The 16,587-nt window shown below is 39.7% G+C and overlaps 1 long non-coding RNA gene across 1 annotated transcript; it reads right to left on the minus strand.

Annotated features, from left to right (window-relative positions):
- Positions 1-10,887: 10,887 nt before the first annotated feature.
- LOC134012222 (uncharacterized) lies at positions 10,888-16,309 on the minus strand. Its single transcript, XR_009928540.1, has 3 exons — positions 16,197-16,309; positions 15,873-15,959; positions 10,888-10,921 (listed from the first exon to the last, which is right to left on the minus strand). It is a non-coding gene; the product is annotated as an uncharacterized LOC134012222 (long non-coding RNA).
- Between the last annotated feature and the right edge of the window lie 278 nt (positions 16,310-16,587).

Below are 16,587 nucleotides of genomic sequence, written 5' to 3' on the forward strand. Positions count from 1 at the left end.
AGAATGTGTCCGCTATGGAAGAAATACCAGAGTTCTACCCATAACAGCTTTCAAATCCTCACAAATCATAAGGATCCTTTGTCATGCAAAGAAAGTGAGAGAGAGCGGAGAGAGGGTTGAGACAAGAAGCAGGAGAGAGATAGCACGTTTGCTGTGTGGAAAGGATAGATTTGCAGCGAAGTCTATGTTGGTCAGGGATGTGCGGAATACGGTGATGTCACGGTTTACGTTTCATTCTTTTTTTTTTTATCCAAAGCGGCATGCAAATAGTGCTAAAAGAAAGTCCAGCAAAAGTGTCTAACTAGTATTTTCGGAGTGAAGGAATGGCCTGCGTTTACTAGCCACAGCGCAGAGTCACCACATCTTATAGGAAGGGAAGTCAGCAGAATGGGTCAGAAAGGGAGTCCCTCTGGTCCAACATCCTAATTTCTGTTCCTGAATGGAGGACATTATTCATCTGAAACTGCTGAGTTCATGCAGAGGATCCTTGCAATACATTGTTTTGATCTTGAGTCCTTGTGAGCTGTGTCTTAAAAGTCGTTTCGGTCCGAGTTTGGAAGCACAGCAAACCAGAAGGGGGTAAAGACTTTCCGATATCACTGCAGCACACACACACAGCAACACTGTGTGTAAAAGCTGCAGGCTCAGTGTGTAGGCCTCAGTCTAACCACACACACACACACACACACACAATATACACACTCAGACCCTTATTGAAACAACCTTATTGAAAATAGTGGGATTTGATTTGATTTTGCCTATTGGACTGTAAAACGTACTCTTTTAGTTTGTGAGGCCACAGTGTTCTGTGTATATCTGTTCCCTGTACTCTTTTATAGAGGTCTTTCACAGAGGTTTATGCTTCTTCCTTTTTGCCCCTAAGATAAGACCATTTTCTATCATTGTGTGATGGACAATAACGATTTCATGTATTGAATTGAATACAAAAGACAGCTCTGACGGCCCCTGATCTGTACTGGCCTTGGGCCACCCTGTTGTCACAACTCAGAGAGGTAGTGTTCTCCGTGTGGGATCCTTTACAAACATCCGCCGCAGGGAAAGTGCTTGAAGATGTGAGTAAGTCCCTCAAACGCATCAGGGAGACGAGTGTGTCCCTGCGAACTCTGCAGACTAGAGGAGACGGCTGGACGGAGCCCCTGTTTACCATGAGAGCCTTTTATCAGGAGCGCAGGGTTTTTTACGTAACCTCAAAACGCATCTGACATTCCGGGGTTGTTTTTGAACGCACTGTGCATGCGTTTTCCTGGATGCACTGTAACATTTGGGTGTTGTGACTGTTCAGTATGTGTGTGTTCTGCATGTGTGTGTGTTCTGTGTCTGTTGGGTACAGTGCGTGTGTGTTCTATGCGTGTGCGTTCTGTACGTCAGTGTTCTGTGTGTGTGTGCGCGTCTTGTATGTGTGTGTGAGCGTTCTGCATGTGTTTGTTCTGAATGTATCTCATGTTAGTCATCCCATTGCAGAGAGAAGAAAAAGCTAATGTGCTTCACATCAGGCTCTCATATCTGCCAGTTTAGATGGAATGACTTAATGCTAAGTATGCTGCAGTGCCTGCACACCCTCTGTGTTCAGTTTCAACTGTGAGGTGAAGTTCAGCCACATCGACATGCCGGAAGTTAGTTTTGAGATTGTGTGTAGGTGGGGGGCAGCCTGTATCCAACCGATGCTGCCACAGTTACCATGGGATTACTGATGTACTTCCTGAAAATAAACAATTGTTGCAGCTGATATGGAAAAATTCTAGCGGCACTGTGTAGATTTGAATAGTCAAGAGATGGCGGTTACAATAAATTTATTTTGCTTGTACAAATCAAGATTTAACAAAGTACTTTGTGATCAGTCATAACGAAGGAGGTGCTAGCCACAGGTCGTTCGCCAGAGTGATACAGAACAACCCCAAAACCCTGCCTTATATAAACTTTAGATCAAATGGTTATTCTGAACTCTGTGATTGGTCAGCACTGCTCAGTGACAGTGACTTCATATCAAGTTCCCACGGTTCTTTATTGTGGCCTCTCTCCCCAAACCAGTAGATAGTAAAACCACAGGGGTTCACCAGTCAAATGGTCAACTGTCCTTTGTGTGGGCCACTTCAAACAAGTCTAGAGGAAGGGTCAGAGCAGCAGATCACAATAACAATACAGTTGAATCCACATTTGTCTCCAGACCAACTGTCTCTTCCTCCCCAGGTGACAAGAACTCTCTCAGGTCACCCAGACTTCCCGTCTCCTAGTTATAAAACTGCAAATGGCATCTCTACCAAATGTAGTTGACTCTTAATCAACTTTAGACTTCCGTTAAAACACATTCCTCATATATGAAACACACACATTATAACTGTATTCCAAAATTTCCATGACAATTCCAAAATATATATATTTTTTTTTTACAATTCCATAAACCCAAACAGTTAATTAAGAAAAATAATTCAAACATTAACATAAGAAATGCTAGTCTCAAGACAAAACCCATTGTACCCCGTACACCACAAAGTCCAGGTTGTCGGAACGGATGCCATCTTCAGTTGGATGTAGGCAAACTTCTGTCAGGCGGTGTAGTCTAGTCGAATCGATTGCAAACGACGATCAAATTGCTCAGGGCAACTTTCAACGACACTGCACTTCGCGTACAGCTCGGAAATTTCCTTGGTACTACGCAGAACGCGTATCCAATGCTTCCGTCTCCAGACAAGGTGCACGCACTGGTTAGCGTGTATCCACGTTGCTCTCCCCTCGATCTTAACCGCCGGATTAGTCGTCAGGAGAATCTGGTATGGCCCCGTCCACCTTGGGTTTTACCAGGCGTTTCAGGTCCTTCACCACGATCCAGTCCTCTGGTATCAAATCATGCAGCGGTCCAGTCATAGGAATAGCCTCCTTCACCTGCCTGTGAATCTCACACAAAATAGACTCCAAAAAGGTTGCACAGTGATAAACAAGCACATTCTCACAGAGTTAAAGGTAACTGACTTCTTGTCGTCTGACTTAGTCTTCAAAGTTCTGTTCTCTCATTCAACTGAAGTGATTAACACAATGTTGAATCCTTTCAACACCAAAATAACTTCCTTAAACAAGTGTGTACATAACTTCAAAGAAAAATCCCATCGAAAATAATCTAAATTAACAAAAGCTTGATCACTGAGCCCCTGAGAAGTCTAAAACTTCTTCCCATCAACAATCATTAAACAGTATCACTTCTCCAAAAATTGAACTCTACAAAATCCATCTATTAATACCCAAATGGTTTCTCTAACCTTAACTGTGAAGCTTATCGTGTTTAAATTCCTTTTCTCATAATACTTGTCCCACATATGAAGTATTAACAAAATGACTATGCATCCATTACAAATCCTCTTGTATGCTAAAATAATGCATTCTTCTTGATATCACACAAACTGTAGAGGCATGATCTTTCCATGTGTTAACTTAGCAAAATCTCAAGATAAATGTTTTATGCAGACCATACAACCTCCATTTTTATTCTCATATCCTTCCTTTTTCCAAAACGCATTTTCTTGTGGATTTGTCCAAGTTCGAATCTCCATTCCACCATTCCTTTCTCCATCTGTCCGCTGTATTCTGTAATTCTTATCAAATATACTCAAACAAAACAAAATTCTCACTCTGGGTTAAATACAGTCCAATATTTTCAACTCAGCAATATCATATCAAACCCTCACAATCCTATCACAAATCCAAACTACTGAAACTAAATTCATAAAACCATAAAACCCCCATAGTCACTCTGTTTGGATCAGTCAGTCATCAGTCAGTCATAAATTCCTAAACGTCACCTCTTCCTCTCTAAGAAGCCTGCGCTTCCCTTAAAGAATCTGTAACAAATGTTGTATCAAGGTCACACAACAATTTTCCTCAAAAGAGTCCTGTAAGCCCAAATTTGTCAAGTTAGGCTCATCCGGACATAGCAACATCATCTCATCACTTCCTGTAAACATATCAACATCAAAAACATATTCTAGTTAGTTCATCAATGCATTCAGGCAATCTAGAAACTGCTCCAGCTAGTATCAGCACTAGCATTTTCCCTGTGGAATAATCATAATTGTTAGAGTGAATTCCACATTTGCATACAGCAAGTTGTGTCCCAGATCAAACTAAGAAACTTCCTGTTTCCATACCTTTCCCAAAATCATATGTAACACCAATGATGTATTTAACTATCAGTAAATATTTTAACTCTTTTCCCTTTTATGAATTAACAAGCTTACACTGAAGCAACCAACTTTTGAACCAATTTGTATAAAATAAAACTATTTTAGAAAACAGCCAAATTACGAATATCCTCAACTTTTAGTCTCTTATTATCTTTTCTTCAAAAAACCTTTAGGAACAGTTCAAATGAATACCTTTAAATTTCATATTCCCTTTTAATTTTTCCCTGTATTTAAATTCACCAAATAAACTCTCTCTTTTTCCAAGACATGTAGAAAACTAGCATCACTACCCTAAACCAGAATTTAATCTGTATGATTCCAAAATAAAACATAGACCATAAAATGTTCTTAATGTAACCATTAACTAAACTTATACCCCATCTATATTTCTATATAGGTTAGATAGGTAGAACTTCATAACTTGCTTTGGCTGCAGTCCAGAACAAGCTACTTCGTTCCAACCATCACACCACAATTTATCAGACTTAATGAGTCTTCCCAAATTATTTCAAAACCAAATTATCATAACCCTCTTTATGAACCAATACCATAATGATACAACCTCATCACAGCCTAACTGTTTATCCCAAAACATTGTACCATGCCCTTAAGACAAAATAAAATATAAACTCTCCCTTTTTCTTTTAAACCTTTAAATTCCCAATTTAACATAAACCCGTAAAACAAAACCTTATTCTTTAACTCCTCAAAAGTTTTATCAAAGCATGTAATGTATACACCTTTGAATATTCCTATATTTACCAGCTATCTCAATTACTCTTTGTTAGTGTATCAACTCAAATAAACAATCGCGCATTTCAAACTCGCATCAAACAGCGCGCTCTGGAACAAAGCAAAAACTCTCAACCTTTTTTCATTTCTTTTAAACAACACAGATGGTTGGCGTTTACCAGCTATTCACTTAATTTTGCTAAAGTATAACTTTTCCAATCCAATTAGAACTAATTTATGAACCAGGGTCTAATTTCTGCATTTTTATGGAGACCATCACACACCACAGATTTTCCGCTCGTAAATACAAGTTCTGGTCGGAAAGGCTCCTACCTCCCTGTTTGGCTAGGATTTAGAACAAATGTTAAATCATACATTCGTAAACCACCAAACTTCGAATTCATCTAAACGGACACATCTTTCACCATTAATACTCACATAATTATGCAGAATTACACCCTCTGGGATCACCTTTGTAAAACTCATCGTAACGGGACTTTTTTTTGTAGCCCCCACCTTTCCTCGGAATTTCTGAAACTCATTTAAAATGTCCTCAAACAAACAAAAACCTTGTTAGCAAATGTCTCAAAATACTCATCACGTAACATATTTCAAAAGTAACCATATTAATATGTAAATTCGCTTCAAATTTATCTATTTCTCTAAATTTTCGTCTTAGTCAATTTCTCAATTTCCATCTGCGCATGCGTCATGCGGTTACTCATCCTGGATCTCAAATATAAAGCTGCAATTCCTTTACTAGCCTGTACCCGCCTGTCGGTGTGTTAGTTTGTTGGCCAATGTCGTTGCCATAGTTGCAAATTCAACTTCCTGGACTCTCCTTTGTCTCAGGACAGAACAAAATGCACTTCCTCCACGTTTTCACCATTAGCCATTAACCAACAGTCACAGCCTAGATTTTCTTTACAATTACAACCTTTACAATTCTATCAACCATTAGTACTATTTTATTTTCAACATAAAAATTTGGCTCCGAAATCTACAAATGCACCTAATATCACTCGCCAGAGAATGACAGTTTACCCATGTATTAGCATTCTGGTTGGACAAAGCTTCAACTTCAAGTCCATTTAAATAGGTAAATATGAATACCACCAAACCCAACACATTTCAACAAATCATCTCAGCAGCAATAAACACACATATGTAGTACCTTTGCCCTTGACAACAATCGCAATTCAGTCTCTCTAACTAGTTCCCCTTGTATACACTTAAGTCCCTCGGACTGGCTCAATCTTTCTAATCACTTCTTCATAACCCTTTACATATTTCTTTAAACAACAGTAACATCTGTGAACTTCCACAAAATTAATTAAAAACCATCGAACATTTCCAGACATAAACAAAAATATTCCTTAAACAACATAACATTTACGTTTGAACACATAACTTTCTATAAAAGTTTCAATAACCCCGGGATTGTAATTCTTCAAATGAATACCGCTTTTATTGCCAAAACTGGCCTTTTACCAATTATCCTACCCAAACACTAAATTTCCAGCGCGTTATTCAACAACGAATCAAGCTCATAATATAGAAAATCGGTCTGTACATAATTTCCAAATCAAGAGTATGGCAACTCACAATATTTTCTTAAGTTCGACAAAGAAACAGAAACACACATCTGTTTTCCCAACCAATATACTTCACAATTCAACGTCAAATTTTCAATAAAATGAGTGATATTTTCTTTTTTTTTTTTTTGCACTCACGTGTGGGCACTGCACGCAGAAGAGCTTCACTGAAAGAATCAACTTCCGCTAGGCTCAAGCGCATGCGCCTCTTTTCAAGTGGAGAATTCAGTCAAAGAATTAACATTAGCATTTTCAAAACAGAATGCCTCCGTCTTCAAAAACAAATGCCTTCTGGCGGTAATCAGACCGATGTAAAGTCTAACATCAAACATATAACGGTTAACACAGAGTTGTAAAACAATCGTCTCTCCTCTACCAACAGTGTCAACCGATAAACATTGTACGCCACCATTTCGAAACTCAACTTCCGATCACGAACCCCTCTGATTTTGCGAGAGTTCGCTCACAATTTCCAGAAAACTTTCAACAAAGATGACACATCTCCGGACATTCACGTACATGTTGCTCAAATTCCCACAATTAAAGCACGCATTTTGGATTGACCTTACCTAGCAATTCGTGTTGGCCTACATGTTTTTTCAACAGCATGTCAACACGCTCTGCATCAGCTTTGACCATAGCCCACAACACGCTTATTCCAAACACAACAGGGACTCAAACCCTTTGTTCCGGAGAGGACTTTAACCTTTCCTTCTTGGAAACACAATGGCAATTGCAAGTCAAGGCACAAGCTTCAATCTTTGCGGGAATCCAAAGCAAATCTATAAAAAACATTCCAGGATCCTACTTTCTTGACTTTTCCTAGATATAACCGGCTGTCAGAAGAAATGGCAAATGTCTGACGTCTTCGTATTCTGTTCTCGCATTCCCGCAAACCCTCATGCGCCCGCGCATCCTGCCGCAACACCCCTGGCTGCGGATGAGGCGAAATTTGTTTGCGGAACAGCCAGAAAATCTCAATCGTGAATCTGTGGGGAAATAGATGAAAAATTCCCCACACTATTCTGTCCTAATATTTCTTTATCCCTCTACCTATCTCCACCCAATCAGAAAAAAAGCTCTCCAATCAGGCTAAAATCTATTCTTTTCTCCACTTCAAAAAAAAATCGTGTATCTATTTCTCTCCACGAACCCATTTCGCAATACAATAAGGTCCTTAAAACAAAACGACTCCACACTCGAAAATCCACATTTATCAATCCATATTTGCATTTGCAATAAACTATCGTTACCATACTTTTGCTTCATGTAATCGATGTTTGGACAGGTCAATTCTGCCTCCAGACCATTCATTTTCAGAATTACAATCCATAAGCGATAACCAACAACGGAAAATAAAGACACAATTACCCCTTTTCTTTTCTAAAAACAATTAAATTCCGACTTCACAACTTTCAATGAAAATAACTGCACAATCATAAATTACAAATATTCAAACCGAAAAATAATTAAAGTTTTGAAAAATAATTAAAATTTTGATTTTTGTAATTTGTATATAGGTTGAATAATAGACACCATTAGTTACTCATACTTCTTTTAACCTCAAAAAACATAACTTGCAATTAAAACAAAAAATGAACACGCGCGCGTTACTAACTTTGAAATTTCATAATTCAGGCCTTTCTTCACTTTTTTTTTTTTCTTTGTTCTCCACCTTCAGGGACTCAAACCCTTTGTAAACACTCTCACTCACACAGCTGACTAGTATACTTTTCTCTCGGGACTTAGAATCACGTTTTGGCCGTAAATAAATAACAACTGTTATGACCACCAAAGCCAATACAATTTCTCAAACTATCACTAACCCAACATATTCTAATCCTAGGGTCTCAAAAGACACATAACACGATATAACATGTGAATTTATCACCCTTTTGTGCGCTCGTCAGCACACTTTCCCTGCATGCTTTTTTACGACTTTCACGTAAAGGATAAGTTCTCCGGCCTTACCCGATTAATTTGTACGACTTGCACGTACAGGACGAAAGATCTTCTCCGATCACCGCCCTATTAATTTCGTACGACTTGCACGTACAGGACAAAGCTCTTCTCCAGTCTCCGCCCTATTACTAACTAAACCGAATTATTGACCATAGTCTAAACTACACACATTTAGACAACTCAAATTACACAGAAGCCACAAAAGAATATTTACCGGTTCTTTCAGGATCCCGCGTCAGTCAAAGCGCAACCAGTCAAGCACCCCCTCGAATCGGCCCCGCTTTCTCTGAAAATTTTGGATAGAGGTAAAGGCGGCAATGCCGGATTGATCAGATCACCTTTTCTAAGGGAGTCCTTGTCCGTGATACGCCGAGCAGGCGAGGATCCCCATACGGGCCACCAAGTGATATGGAAAAATTCTAGCGGCACTGTGTAGATTTGAATAGTCAAGAGATGGCGGTTACAATAAATTTATTTTGCTTGTACAAATCAAGATTTAACAAAGTACTTTGTGATCAGTCATAACGAAGGAGGTGCTAGCCACAGGTCGTTCGCCAGAGTGATACAGAACAACCCCAAAACCCTGCCTTATATAAACTTTAGATCAAATGGTTATTCTGAACTCTGTGATTGGTCAGCACTGCTCAGTGACAGTGACTTCATATCAAGTTCCCACGGTTCTTTATTGTGGCCTCTCTCCCCAAACCAGTAGATAGTAAAACCACAGGGGTTCACCAGTCAAATGGTCAACTGTCCTTTGTGTGGGCCACTTCAAACAAGTCTAGAGGAAGGGTCAGAGCAGCAGATCACAATAACAATACAGTTGAATCCACATTTGTCTCCAGACCAACTGTCTCTTCCTCCCCAGGTGACAAGAACTCTCTCAGGTCACCCAGACTTCCCGTCTCCTAGTTATAAAACTGCAAATGGCATCTCTACCAAATGTAGTTGACTCTTAATCAACTTTAGACTTCCGTTAAAACACATTCCTCATATATGAAACACACACATTATAACTGTATTCCAAAATTTCCATGACACAGCTCATAATTACCCTCAGACCGCCTCTGGGAAGGTCTGCTGGAGGCTCGAGGCCTTTTCTCTGGATGTGGGAGTTTGACAAATGGACCTTTCTTGTTACTTGTCAGTCGTGAAAATGAAACGATCAGCCTAGTGGAAGCCACTCAAGCTTAACATGGAGCTGGGTTTATTTATTCCTCTAATATCATTAATATATTTATGATTCAAGTTTGTTTGATTTGGAGTGATAGGATCAATCAATTAAACCAAACTTTGGTGGTATTTGCGTATTTATGTGAGGGTGTAACACACTGCACAGGAAGCTACAAAACACAGAAAACAGGAGTACTCATTAGAAGCCATGAATAACGGTGGAACCCTGCTCTACTTTTGATAAAACTTCCTGTAGATTATTCACTTTGTCAGTATGAGGGTCACACAGTCAAATAAAGTTACCATATTTCTTCGATTAAACGCTGCATCGTTTATTACACAATGTTCATTTTTGGTGTGGCGTTTATTCGAGGGCGGAGTTTAATTAGTAAGAGAGATTTAGTGAATTGTAGCTGTAGTGGGGCCATAGACAAACAAAGAATAGACAAGGAGGTCAAACACAAAGCCTTGTATATCTAGTGTAAAATTGAAGCCGCGTGTTTAGTTGGGAGTACAAGTGCGAACCATTCACAACGCTTTTACAAAGACCCCACTTACAATGCTTCGTTGCTGGGGCAACTTGGGGTTGATGAAAGGCGAATTCGCGAGTGGCGAAGTACATTGTAGCCTACACTTGTGATTTACTTGTGTAATAAATACCGTGTTTTAATTAAACCAATTAAATAACTTTTCAGATTTTTTTGGTGCAGCTTTTAATCGAGGGCAGCGTTTATTACACAATGTAAATTTTTGGTGCAGCGTTTATTCGAGGGCAGCGTTTAAATCGAAGAAATACGGTATCACAGATTACTGAATGCTTAACAGATGATGATAACAATCTTATTTAGTCTTAGCAAGGGTATGACTTTACAATTAAACCAGGTAAAAGTATCCATATTTTGGTCAGAAATGCAGCACACACACCTCTGAAGGAGTCTACAGTAACTGTTTCCATGTTCAAAACAAGACAAAAACTGACCCAAGAAAAATACCTCAGCATCTCATCAGGTAAATAAAATCTTGATTTTATTACAGCAATGGCTTGTCATCTTCTTTAGAGATGTATTACACCACTGAGAGACCCAGTTTTCTAAAGACAGTGTGTTTTTTGTCAGATATATGCAGTTATTCCGTGATGATGCACATAACGCTCCCATGTTACCCCGCTCCTCATCTCCCTGCACTGGCTTCCCATCACGGGGAGGATCCAATGGTACCCATCCCGGTATGGTACACGTGGCAGTGTCGATTTCGTTCCTCTTCATTCTGGGAAGGTTCACAGAAGATTTAGTTAAACAAAATTCAGAAGAAAATTGTACAGGTAGGGCCTGGACTATCTAGAACAGTGGTCTTCAACACTCATCTCGGGCTCACTATACTGTATTTAGATGTACTGTTTTAGATGATTCCCTGTTCCAACACACCTTATTCAAATGAATTGTTGTTATCTGGCTTCTGCAGAACTTCAAAACAACATTAACATTTAAATCAGGTGTGTTGGAGTGGGGAAATGTCTAATATACATGACCTGACCACACTACAACTCCCATCTGCCACTTTGTCTACACACCTGATCACCATCTCAATTACACAACTGATGCTCATCAGCTAATCAAATGTATGAACCAGTCTAATCAGTAGCTTACTATAAATACAACTTATCTATGCCAGCCACTTGTATGTCTTGCATCCCACTCCCTCCTCTACACTCGAGCTACCCTACTGCTTCCCAGGCACGTTGAGGTCAAAGGGGTTGAAGACCCTAAGTCCCATCCACCTGGAGCACTCTCACATCATTCATTCATTCCCGTTCATCATTTGGAGTAAAACCCCCCCAAAACATTCAGTCGGCATACTGTGAGACACCAGTTTGCCAAAGCAGGGGATTCCCCCTCGTGGAAAATGTCTTGCTAGGCCACTTTGATAATGATGTAATTGAAAATAATATAAAGTCTACATTTAGCAGACGCTCTTATCCAGAGCTAAGTCTAAATAAGACAGTTTGTCCTGTGAGGGCTATGAAGCGGTTAGCTCTCATCTTTGTTCAAGGCATTGCTGGGAAGACCAAATCTTGACAATATTGATGAAACACAACTTTTACACACATGATGCAAGAAATCCCATACACTGACTAGATGTAGCATGATCTTATCCACTACTCACAATACAATTGTATTCAGGGTGAAAGATTAAATGTTACTGTAGGCCTATGCCACCGGGTAACCAGTCATGTACCACCGACGGGGCTATCCAGCACAGAACAAAGTTACGTTTTGTTACGAGACTGAATTTAAGATGACATAAACCCCACTATTTTTTTGTTTACATCTCTGTACGAATACAGACACGTATCAAACAGGGCTGGGTATGCAGCCACACAGACGATCAGTTTGTCCTTCATCTTGAAACTGTGAAAGCTAGAAATGTTTACCATGATCAACGGTTTCTACGTTCCAAGAAACACAAAAACAAGCCGATTGGCCAACGCTCTCGAAAATCGCTCCTCATTTACATAAAGTTGAGAACATCTCAACTTGGATTGCGACGCTCCACACAATGCACTCATTTTCACCAAATGAAAGGAAAGCATTGCGCCGCTCGCGTTGCTGTAGTGGACACGCACTGTAGTGGCTTTTGCGTCCGATCGCATACTGCAACTTTTAATCTTTCACTTATACAATACGAAGCAAAAGTCTTCTTCAGACAACCGCCTGGTGGTCCCACCGCTCAAGACCGCCCGGTCCCAACACAAGCTCTTCTCCTGTCTGGCCACCCAGTGGTGGAATCAACTCCCCATCTCCATCAGAGACACTGACTGTCTCTCCACCTTCAAGAAAAGGCTCAAGACGCACTTGTTCCGGGAGTACAACGGTACTTAGGAATGGTTCGCTTGACCCGATGTTAGTTCCCTCAAGGATCACAATGACTCTTGCTCAGAGACTTGTTGCTCTTGTGGTTAGTGGTAACTGATTTAAAATTGTTTGTACTCGCTGTGATATATTGTTTTTTATTATTGTTGTTTTTTTGTTTTTTTTCACAGGTACACTTGCACTTATAGCAGTTCATGTTGTTTAATTGTAACTTGTTTAACTACATGCTCTTATGGTTCTTCCCTTTGGCACTTACTTTGGTTGTTCACAATGTGTGCTTCATGTTTTGGCTACTCGCAATGTTTTGTGGCTATCTCGTTGTTATGATCAGTGACCTATGCACTTTGTAAAGCTCTCTCTTGGAAGTCGCTTTGGATAAAAGCGTCTGCTAAATGAATAAATGTAAATGTAAATAAATGTAAAAGAAAGAGCCAGAACTATGGTGTGTATAGCAGATAACATCATGCTACATCTAGCCAGCGTATCGGATTTTTGCTTAATGTGTGTGTTAAAGTTGTATTTGATATCAATATTTCGAGTAGGCCTACTCGAAATATTGATCTACGTAAACCCAAGTCTGCACACTTTGCCATGACGTTATACGAACTACAACAGTGAGTGCGTTTACATGACCATGAGAAACCCGAGTAGCTACTAGCAATTGTTGGTTTATGCCAATAATAGCTACGAGTACTCCGTACACATGTGTAATTGGGTGTGCTTGCTTTCGGCAAGGACACAACCTTTGTTCTCTCACATATATTATTAATGTTTATTTTCCAACCGCTAAGGATCCGTCAATATTTGGACTACATAGACCCGTCAATATTTAGACTACATAGACAACGCTTATGTCAAAAGGTTTGTCTTGGTAGCGATTGCGTTGCTTCTATTGGGATTTACGTTCCGTTGCACGGTTTAGGCTTGAATTAAGTCTTTGTGGCAAAAAGTGCCTTGTGTGCACCAAGGGACCTCAGTGCTAGCCTAACGTCACCATGTCAGCAACGACGCATAGATAAGCCGTTCTAGTAACACAGACAGCAATATCAGCGAGCTCTCAGCATTAGTACAGTAGCTGAAACTCTAAGAAAGTTGAGGCTACTTTTCGCTAGGTACCTACGAACATGTCTTAATCTGCTAGACAAGTGGGTTCCCCTTTTGGTGAACAGTCTCACAAGCCCTACTTACTTAACCCCGGCGTCATGGAGCCGACCAGTTATTAGCACTAGCGTTTCTACCTGCATATACCTACAGCGGCAGCTGTGCTCCGTTTTGCTCCTATATTCAGACCTAGCCCCGATTAATTGTAGAGCTAGCTAACTACTAGACTTCTGCTGTGTGGGAATCGGCGTCATGGAGCCAACCAGCTAAATAGTTATTTAGCACTAGCATTGCTACCTGCATATACATGCAGCTTTGCTCCGTTTTGCACCTAGATTCAGACCTAGCCCTGGTAAATTGTAGAGCTAGCTAACTACTTCTGCTGTGTGGGAATTGCAGGAGCTAACCAGTCGAAGGGCGTACAAAAATACAGGGTGTTGATATTCAACATCGTTTCCAGGCTCGTTGTATGCTCCACAGACAAAACTTGCACCACCATCATCCTTCTGCAACAAAGTGTCGCCGTGTCTTCCTGTGTCGGCCCTACTGCAGTCACTTCATTCAATAAACACATTGAATCCTTCTGGTTAGGCTAGCTACATATTACAAACCTCCGCTCGGCATCTAGCTTCTAAAGGCTACTTGTTACTAAGTAACGACTTTGTTGCATGAGCATGCTAGCACCACAAAAAAAAAACGTTAAACAGTTATCCTCTCTGTAGCAACTAGTAATTTTGCTTTGAAATTGAAAATGTAAGTTTTGGTTTACAATTTCAAAAATAAAACCATGTATTCAAACTAAAAATAAGTGTAACAATTTTTCTTTCAGTTTGAATAACATTTAGATTAAATTCTGGAATTATTTTTCACTTTTATATTTGTTTTCAGAATCTTTTTTTTTTTACGGCTTCAAATCTTTTTCAGTTTCAGATCTGTTTTTAACTTTGTTTTTTTCAGCTTCAGATTTCTGACCCCGATTTTGCATAGGGGGCGTGGCTTCAACAGAGGGGCATGGAATTATGAGTGACAGCCTAACAAAGAAGGCAGAAGACTCTCCTCAGTCATGTTGCCTTCAAGAAATGGTGTTACTGCGAGAACTATGACTGAATGCTTTCTATCCACCATATACATGTGATTTTTACTAAACAAACTGATGCCAGTGACAACGTTTTTACAAATTACACTACAAGAGCAATAAACTGTGCCAGATTGTGCAGTTCAGCAGGAACAATGACTTCTCCCCACGTCCACGTACAACTTTGAATGCATGCACCACAGTATTCACTCGGCAGTCTGCATGGCGTGTTGCCTTGGCGGAGCAGACGCCATGCTGAGAAAGCATTCAGTCATAGTCATTCTAGTTCTCGCAGAAAAATTGGTACACTTATTTTTTGTTTGATTACATGGTTTGATTTTTCACGTTTTAAAACAAAACTTAAATTTTCAATGTCAAGCTTTAGTTTTTCAACTATATGTTTTGTTGATGTTTTTCAAATCAACAAAACATTTGGCCCTGATTTAGCTCCATAATGCTAATGATTCCTCTACCACCTCGAAGTCAGGGACCACTGCTACAACGTCTGGAACTAGATCCAGTGCTTTGTTAACAAGATTTTGCACTTATTCTTTTAATGCATGAAGCCAGGATTAAAATGCATAATTTTCAGTGAAAGATATATTAACAAATACAAGTTTAACTTTCCACAGCTTTACTAAGGCTACAGTAGTACATGTTATTGTGGGCGTTTGATAATTTGGGCTGATTAGAAATTGGTCATAATCATTATTTGCAATGAAGGGTGATTTAAAAAAAACTGAACGAAGAGCCATTTTGAGAGCCAAATGAACTTGCTCTTTTAAGTGAACTGATCCAAGTGAGCCGGATCACTAAAAAGACTAAAAATTCCCATCACTAATGCGCCGTTTCCAAAAACCGAAAGAAATCCGAGTAAGGTGTTGAAATGCATCAAAGAATCGAAAGATTGGGCAAACTTCCAGGTGTCTTTATCGGGTTATGAATACGCCGATTAAGACATTACCCCGACTTTGTAAATCAGATAAAGATGTCCACATGATCAGTTTAATAATCGCATTATTGCCATTATCGGGTTATGATCGGCGTATTAGTGTGCATGTAAACTCACTCAGTGACTTTAGAGAACAACAACTCTGCGTTCATCTGTCTGGACACGTCCCATGAGCGTGGTGCACTGGGAAGGCAAGCGATTCGCGTCGTGGGCACCTACCGTTAATATGTTTGCAGATCTTGGGCGCAGACAGTCAATGTAATTGCTGTACTCGGCATTCTTGCAAACAACACAGTTGAAACGTTTCTGCATGAGAGATGATGACAGATAGACAGGCAGGTAAATAGACAGACATGGCTTAGTTTGATATTTAAAAGTTAGGGCAAGAGTTATTTAAAATCTTTTCTGAGATGCAGTACAATATATCTGTTAGGATGATGTCAACTGGTGGCCGCAAAGCTGAACGACAATTACAAATGGTTGACTTGGTTTATTAGAACAAGCTCGGAATCATCTACCAGTCAAAAACATTTTGGGACTCACCCCTCGGAACTGGCAATCTGGACGGTGTTCATATTTTAACGTTTGTTTGATCTTGGAACAATTTGTCTCCCTCAAATACATTTTAAAGTAGGTGTCCACTTCAGTTATCTGTAAAAAAAAAAAATGAAAGTACAAAAAATACGTTGACAGAAACTTATGATTCTTCCACCTTTCACAAACTACATTCGACTCAACATTGATTTCAAATACGTTTGAAGGCTTTGAGGTGAGAGCTTAGACATGTCTCAGAATAGTCATTAAATGAAGCATTACTTACATGTGGTGTATAAATTGTTGTTTCGAAATTTATGTGTTTGGAATGTTCCTTTTTGTTGACATGGTCGATTGCCATGTCAACAATGGTCTTCTGTGTGCTGGTCAGTGAGTTGTA

The sequence above is a fragment of the Osmerus eperlanus genome, chromosome 25 (genome assembly GCF_963692335.1).
Source record: "Osmerus eperlanus chromosome 25, fOsmEpe2.1, whole genome shotgun sequence".
Lineage (NCBI taxonomy): Eukaryota > Metazoa > Chordata > Actinopteri > Osmeriformes > Osmeridae > Osmerus > Osmerus eperlanus.